Below are 7772 nucleotides of genomic sequence, written 5' to 3'. Positions count from 1 at the left end.
CTGCAGCCCTCGGGCAGCCCGTGGTCGGCTGCCGCCAGGCCCGGTGTAGCAGCTCCCTCGCAGACAGGGCGGCCCCGCCGCCGTGTGTCCGTCGCTCCTCGCCGAGCTGCCTGTGCCACAAAGGAACGCACCTCGCTGCCAGCGCTCGGGGGAGGCTTGCGAGCAGCTGGGATAATTTGCTGGAAAATTGAATTTCGGGGCAAAGAGAAAATCAGATTAGGGGCAGAAAAGTGATAAGAATGCTGAACAAGGGTTTGTGGAGGTTTTGCAGCTGTAGAAAAGGCCGAGCAGGCTGAGTTACCTGACATTGAGGGAGGATGTGGGAGGTGGTGTAAGGCGTAGATGCCCAGTGCAGGTGTGTTTGGGTTTTATGCCTCCTTAAACCTGGAGTTGGGTTTATGGGGAAGTCAGAGCTGCAGAAATGGACACTCATTCCTGGTCCCTTCTTAGGACAGGTCACGTTGAAGGACATTTTTCGTCATGGATCTTATGCCTTCCTCCCCTTTATCCCCGGATTTTGTCCCTGGACATTGATTTAGGCCACGGTGTCCATGTACATTTTTGATGGCGTCATCTGGTTCCAAATGGGAGATGTTTCCCATCCCCAGGGCACTCCCAAGTGACAGGGTAACACTCCCCCGCCAGGGACGCTCCACTGCAAGGGGGACAAGGAGGGACAAGGAGCCCGGGCTGGGTCTGTCACAACAATCTGTCACACAGAGTGATCCCTCTCCAGGAATATGCCAGGAGCCCTTCTGGTCAGGGCCACTGTTCAGCAACAGACCCTCTTCAGATGGATCCCTCTGGCAGCACCACTTGGAGACCCTCCCGTGTGCAGTAGTCTGAACACTTAATAAAAGTGGAGAAGAATGCAAATTAGGAGATGAGAAGCTTGTAATAAGAATGATTTGTCATGACAACTGTGTGCAGAGGTGAAAGATGCTCAATGCCTTAGGCAAGTAGAGGGCCCAGAACTACTCTGACACAAGCCGATGATTTTGAAAGGCAGACTCAATGAAAAACAGCACAGAATCAAGCTGTTGGGTTCTTACAGGAAAGTTATTTGATCTGAATGAGGGTATGTGGAAGAGCAAGATACTGTCTTTTTCCGAAATTCTTTGATTTTGTGAAAGTTGCTGAATGCCCACAGCAAATCCATATATTTCAGCTCAAGCAGCATTTTGAGGCAGGTTCCTACTTCTCCTATGTAGGATTGTTTTTCTCTGGGGGTGCTGCTGCCATTAAAGAACAGAGATGGGAGAGGATTTGGATTGAACACCTTCCTCCTTCCAGAACTAAGGTGGAGGGGAGCAAAATGCAGCCCCTCATTCATGCCCTGGTAGGTCATTACACAGCCACAGCTGTCACCTGCCGAGCCCTGCAGGGCTGCTGGTCTGTGATGCCTTAGCAAGTTGTAAAAGGAACTACTGGCAGTTTGTTACTAAACATAAACAAGAACGTGTTCCTTTTGTGCCCATCTCCTTTCCTCCCTAGTCTATGAACTTTCCTGAAGAGCTGATTATGGCACTTGCCTGAGTTTACAGGGAGCAGTATCTTGTATCTAATAAATACCTTGTCTAATAAAACAAGGTATTTCAAGAGCTCTGCAAATCCCTTTGGACTGAGAGGACCTTTGGAACACTCCTCATCACAGCAAAGAGCTGTGTAAATTCAGCTTTAAAAATGTTGCAGTTCAAATGAGAAGCCTGCATACATCAATAGTGGCAGCGCTGAAGCAAGAAGCTTTGGCAGTCCATGAGAAGAGCAGCAGGGACACTTTGGGAGCCTGTTGTGTTTTGTGTGGTTTTTCCACCTTGAACACACACCCAGGCACACAGACTCAGTCTAGTCTACCCTGGCAGCAGATTGCTGACAAGTGTGAAACAATCATTTCTAGATAGGTTTAAATCATTCTCATGGCTTTGCCCTGCAAAGCAAAGTGCAAAGCCTACACTTCTCATCCAAAGTTGGGAATTTGCCCGTTCCAGGTAGAATTTAGCTGGAATATCTGCAACTCAAAAAATTCTTTAGAAACCCAAGACTGTTAAGCTGGAGTTGGTGGCCCTTAGCCTGCTAACCTTGGGCATCTAGACTGAGTGTCTTTGCTGCTTAACATGAATCAGAAAGCACAGACAGCCAGAACAGGTCTTGGGAAAGACATCAAACAAACACCAGAAGGGATTAATGAATACAAGGTTTTTCTTTCTTTTTTATGTTTTGGTTAATCTTTCTCATTTAGAAGCTGTACTAATATCCTTGATTTTAGGAATGAGCAATCCCATGTTTTATAAACATTCTAAATCCTGCCGTAGAAGAGGTGTTGGGTCCCAAAACCTGCTGTGTGCAGTTTGTGTCATAGCCTGACATCAATTAAGACATAAAGAGCAAAAGAGATCTTTCTGCTGCTGCAAAGGGGGACATATTGAAGCCAATCCCCATCCCGAAGAACATGTGTTTCTCTACTAGACAGATGAGATTGGAGTTCATCCGGGAGTTGTTTTCTTTCTTAAAAGTACTATTCCCAACCTTGTTTGTGAATTTAGCCATGGAATAAATAAACAAAATAAAGCAGTGTTGTGAGTAATCACCCAAGGTGTGTCCATCCCAAAGGAAAAAGCCCCACAGCTGTGGCAGGGGTGCTCCCTGCTACCCACACAGCCAGGAGGAAGTACTGGTGACAGCAGTCTGCGTGGTGGAGGGTCTCTGTTAGAGCTGCACGCCTATTTTACGTGGGTGACCATCCGATGATCACACCAGTCCTTTTGGACTGCTGAACTGAATTTGAACAGGCAAATGAGATTTCTGTGTTTGTCATCCAGCAGTTGTAGTAATTGTCCAAGGCACAGTTGTTGTAAATAAAATCACAGATGTTGAAGTCTCCCTCTGTTTTGCTGCTGGTAGCAGAACACAGCTCACTGCAGCTGATTTTCTAGTGCTTTCAAGCTGGTTTTGAGGGCCATATAAAAATAAGTTGTTTGCTTAACCCCAAGTAAGCACACAGAAGGAAGTCTTTTGCACAAATGGTGAAGATCCTCAATACAGTCCTTTTAATGTAGTGGGATGGAGTTGTAAAAGTCCCAGTTCTGCAGCAAAAGGATTCCTTTGATGTGGAGTACGCTTTGTAGAGACCTTGCAGATTCCAATGCAGGGTATGTGTGCTGACAGGCAGGGGTTCTAGATGGAGGGGCTGTGGAGTGAGTCCAAGCAGTGGCCTGGCCCCTGCAGTGACTCAGAGGAGTAGGGGCTTGAGCAGTCCTCCACATGACTTCAGCGGCTCAGCAGACTTACCAGGGGCTTCAAAATAACTCAGACTGTGGGCACCAGGGAAGTTTTCCAAGCTACTTTACACTCAACTTTCCAGTCCCTTCCCATTAATTTCTCATATATTACTTAAGGCTGGCAAAGACCTTGGCATCACCTGTATTCCTAAAGCAATTGCAGTTCATTCATTCAGAAACACTTACAGGAGGCTTCAAATGAGCTGTGCTGCTTGCTTTTTTTTTTTTTTGCTACTTTATTCCATTTGTTTCCCAGCTATTCTGGGATATTTACAATTGTTTTCATCCTTGGTTCCCATCTACTAACTCTGTTTCGAGTGGGAAGGAATTTATGTGTTGTTTTGAATAAAATATTTTTTCCAAAATTTAGAGCGTGACATACCCTTTTCTAAATCCACAGGTAAAATCCAATGTGCAGGTATGCAGCAGTCCAACCTCCCTTATCCTCGGAACCGTCTACACGAATCTTCACTGAGCCAAGACCACAAAGAGGGGATGAGGACCTCGTGAAGAGGTTCTCAGTGGCACATGACAAGAGGTCCTGTATGTGCTATCAGCCCACTGAGTAGGGCTCAGATAGGCTGGGCCATTCCTTGTCTGCCTCCCATTACAGAGGGTTCAGGTTAATCAGTAACTGATGGTTGTGTAGTTATGGTTATGTGGTATAGCCCAGAGATGAGAGCAGCTCTCAGACCAAAGGAGAGAGGCCTCCTTGGAGAACTGAGGCCATGTGTGAGACAGCAGAGGAGTACTAGGACTTAAACATGAATCGTTACCGTGTTGAAGTCTGATGAGATGCATGCTTGTGGCTCAGTTCTGACCCTACCCCCACTCATGAAATTTTTGAGAGCTTTTCTTTACATTAACAAACATGTCCAAATTCTGAGTTGCCTGCCAGCCAGAACTGGCCTGCTTCAGCTCCTACAAAGAGGCAGCTGCTTAAGCATGTGTTTTCCACTCGCACAAGGACTTCTGCATCAAACATGATGGGCATTTTTTCCCCCTCTGTCTTCTGCTTCTGCAGCAGTAGATTGCTTCACAGAAATAACTTGGTCTGTGTGAATTTGCACGATACCATATTCCCTGAACTGTTTAGCCCTGAACCATATAAAGGATGGTTCAGGGATGAACCAACCTTCAAGGATGAACCATATAAAGGATAGAGAGGGTCCCTCAGATAGGGAGTCTTCATTTTATATGGAATAATGAGAAATAAGCACTTAATGATATAGAAAAATCTACATACAAATTCATTTCCATTCCTGCTGCACAGTAATGGCCTTGTTTCCAGAATCAGAAAGACAGCAGAGTAAGTAACAGAAAGCATCAAACCCATTTTTATGAAATAGGCTGTTTTGTGTCAGTGATAGAAAGGACAAGAGAGAAAATGCCTTCACCAAGCTGTGCTTTCTGGTGTATTTAGTGTATATTGAAGTGCTTCCTGGTATATTTAGAAACAACTGAATGACAGAAAATATGGGTTGTAGTTAAGGTCCCTTATTAACACTTTGACTGAGTGCAGAGTAAGGAAATACACAATATTCTTGCAATGAATAAATGAATATTTAAGAAATCTGAATGAAGATAAATTGAGAAAATTCTGTCATAAAGACAAACAAATACATCTTTATTGCATAGGCAGCTGCTCCACTTGCACATGACAAGGTTTACTTTTTGTAATAGGGTGAGAAGGTATTGCTAACAGTGTGGAATACAGTAGAATTGAGAAAATATATTTTTAAATTTCCATAATGGAATAAGGCAGCATGTCTGAGGTTACTCACATTTTAAATTGTTATTACTGAAGACATTTTTTACATCATTAGTTTTTAATATAGATTCTGTTTGCTTCCACTTTACAACTTAACTCTGGTTTTTAGATTGAAGATACAACACATGGGTGCCTGGAACGTAGATTCTGTTAGAGCTAACCTTTTTTTTTTACTGAATTTTACACACATATATCTAGAATAGTAACAGTTTCCTACATTCTTCATTAAATAGCCCATCTGTTCCAGTATTTTTCCATGCTAAAAAAAAGGCAGAAAAAGCAGCATATCAAAGTCAACATGCTAATTTTTGTAATATATCTATTGGGCAAAGAAATTTTCTTTCTACTGACATTTGCCAAAAGAAGATAAATATTATTGGAAGTTTGCAATGAAGGTGTAATAGAGTGCATTTCTTCCCATCCCCTTCAGAGGCCTGTATGGATTCCCACTCATTCCCAGAGGAAAGTCTGTAGCACTGCAGAGGTGCTCTTGCACAAAGCCGTGGCTGCTCCATGAACTCACATTTAAGAATGTTGCTTCAGGTTTTAAGCCTCTGTATTTTTGCATGCAAAAGTCAGTGCGAGTATCTATTTTAATATCATAATAGGCATTGGTGGCTAAAGTGACTGTAATGATTTTTCTTCGTCGTCCCATATTTAATATGTATTCATCAGAGATCAATAATCTGAAGAATATTTAGTGCAAGTTTCTACTATGTATGTAAGCCTCTGGAATTCTTAGAAAACAAGTCGTTCAAGTGGTTTCAGCAGAGTTACTCAGAGAAGTCAATCCTTTATGTGGAAAAAAACTCATTTGCAACACACTTGCTCCATTTATATTCCAGGGATGCCAAACTCTTGGAAGTAATGCATTTCATTGGCATTGTAGTGATTTAGTATAAAAAACACTGGCATAGATGTAAACAACAATATCTAACACTGCCAGAAAAATATTAGGATTCCAAGCACAGCGTTCTGTGCTTTGAGACAAGTTGAGATTAAATCTGGGAATCTACCATATGCCTAAGTCTTCCTACAGAAGGGGGAATGCCACCAACAATCAGCTGCTGTGGAGCCACTGTGAGGTGTTTGCAGCAAGTGACTTCTCTAGATAACTAGAGCCACTTAGTCTGCTGTTTGGTATTCCCAAACTTGAGAGAAACATCATCATTACAGATGGCACCTGCAGCTGAAGAAAACCGCAGTCCACAAGTGTTGTGGAACTGCGAACATTCTAGCAATATCCACTATCAACAGGAATATTTTTTTCTTCACTATCTGTTCTTTAAGAATGACAAGGAATTAAAAGAGAAAAATGTAGGAATTTACATCCATCGAACTCAATGATTATAAGAACCAGGTAAAAATAGTGATGCTTGTTGCTCACATAAGCCAAATGGTCTTGGTATTAAAACTTTGTCATTATGCAATAAACACATTACACAAGAGTTTAGTAACTAAACCCAAGAAATTAGACTTTTCATTTTTAGAAGCTATAGTTGATTATGAAAAGGGAAACTATGAGTCCATGAAATAGATCTGCAGTCATTATGGGTCTTTTTTATTATGTTGCTGGAGTTTTTACTGCAGTAATGGTAAATTTCTAAATACATTATACTGCTTTGCATATTTATTTTTTACTTAGTTCTCTTTTCAAGTGTGTAAAGTATGATTGCATTAGTCTTCACTGATTCATAGGAAATGTGATATGGACTGTGTCTTTTTATTAATGAAAGGAAAAGTAAGAACGAAGATACAGCTTGTGATGAGGTTTAGAAATATGTTTGCTTCATTTTAAAGTAGTTCTGATGGAAATTATTACAAGACTGGCAAGTCTAAGTTGTGTTGTGTATTGCTTGTAATACAAACCATGCCTAATGAGAAAAATGATGTAAACAAAAGCTGTGTTTTTGAGACTCAGTATTCCTCTCTATCCTTATGAATAGGGCTTCATGTCATAAACTAATGAATTAACTTACGTATTAAAAGAAAGATGTTACCACTACAATAAATAAATGGATATTTTATTCAGAGAGTAAGAGCAGGGGAAGAACAGGTATATAATTCTTTTTGCTTCTTCTGATACTACGTGGGTTAAAAGTTAAATTTAGCTACAGTATTTTCACAAAGTGTTTCACAAACTGAAAGAAAGAAACCCCTGCTTGCTCCAGTGACCTTTAATAGTTGAAACCAGCTGTTTGATAGGCCATAGGAATTTGATAGGATTATTTTGGACACCAAACATGCATCTTGGGGGTGAAGTTTGTACTGGGAGAATTGTTTAAATTGGCACAGATTCAAGGCTAAAACTTTCTTAGAAATTATAAAATATATTAATTTTCATAGTTTGTCATTTATGACAAATGAGTGCATAAAGGAAAACACATATCAATGGGGAAAAAAATTGGAAAGGTAAATCTAACAAAACCAGTTTCAATTTTCAGTATCCTGATAAAACATATTCAAACCAAACTGTCATATTAAGGAAAAAAAGGCATAAGCCATAGGAGAAATAAATAAAAATGCTTTCTTCTTCTTTCCATGCAACATTAACTATACTTCCTATTTGTTCAAATCTTTACGTGGTACAGACAAATACAGCCTTTAATACAACAGTCTTTTCACATTAAGGTTCTGAACAGGGAATTATCCTCCCACTCTAGCTTCTAATTTCCTCTTCCTGTCCCATATATAAAACAGCTGGGTGCGGTTGTCTGATGAGA

At 41.1% G+C, this 7772-nt stretch overlaps 1 long non-coding RNA gene across 1 annotated transcript in view; it reads left to right on the top strand.

The window, feature by feature from the left end:
- The window catches only part of LOC115947873, a 40812-nt gene extending 33722 nt beyond the window's left edge, over positions 1-7090 (top strand). The window contains exon 3 of the long non-coding RNA XR_004081730.1: positions 3679-7090. This is a non-coding gene — a long non-coding RNA (uncharacterized LOC115947873). The remainder of the gene's footprint in view (positions 1-3678) is intronic.
- Positions 7091-7772: the final 682 nt, after the last annotated feature.

Source organism: Geospiza fortis, unplaced genomic scaffold (assembly GCF_000277835.1).
Source record: "Geospiza fortis unplaced genomic scaffold, GeoFor_1.0 scaffold112, whole genome shotgun sequence".
Classification (NCBI taxonomy): Eukaryota; Metazoa; Chordata; class Aves; order Passeriformes; family Thraupidae; genus Geospiza; species Geospiza fortis.
Note: the sequence above shows the minus strand (reverse complement) of the source record. Positions and strands in the feature narration are given on the sequence as shown.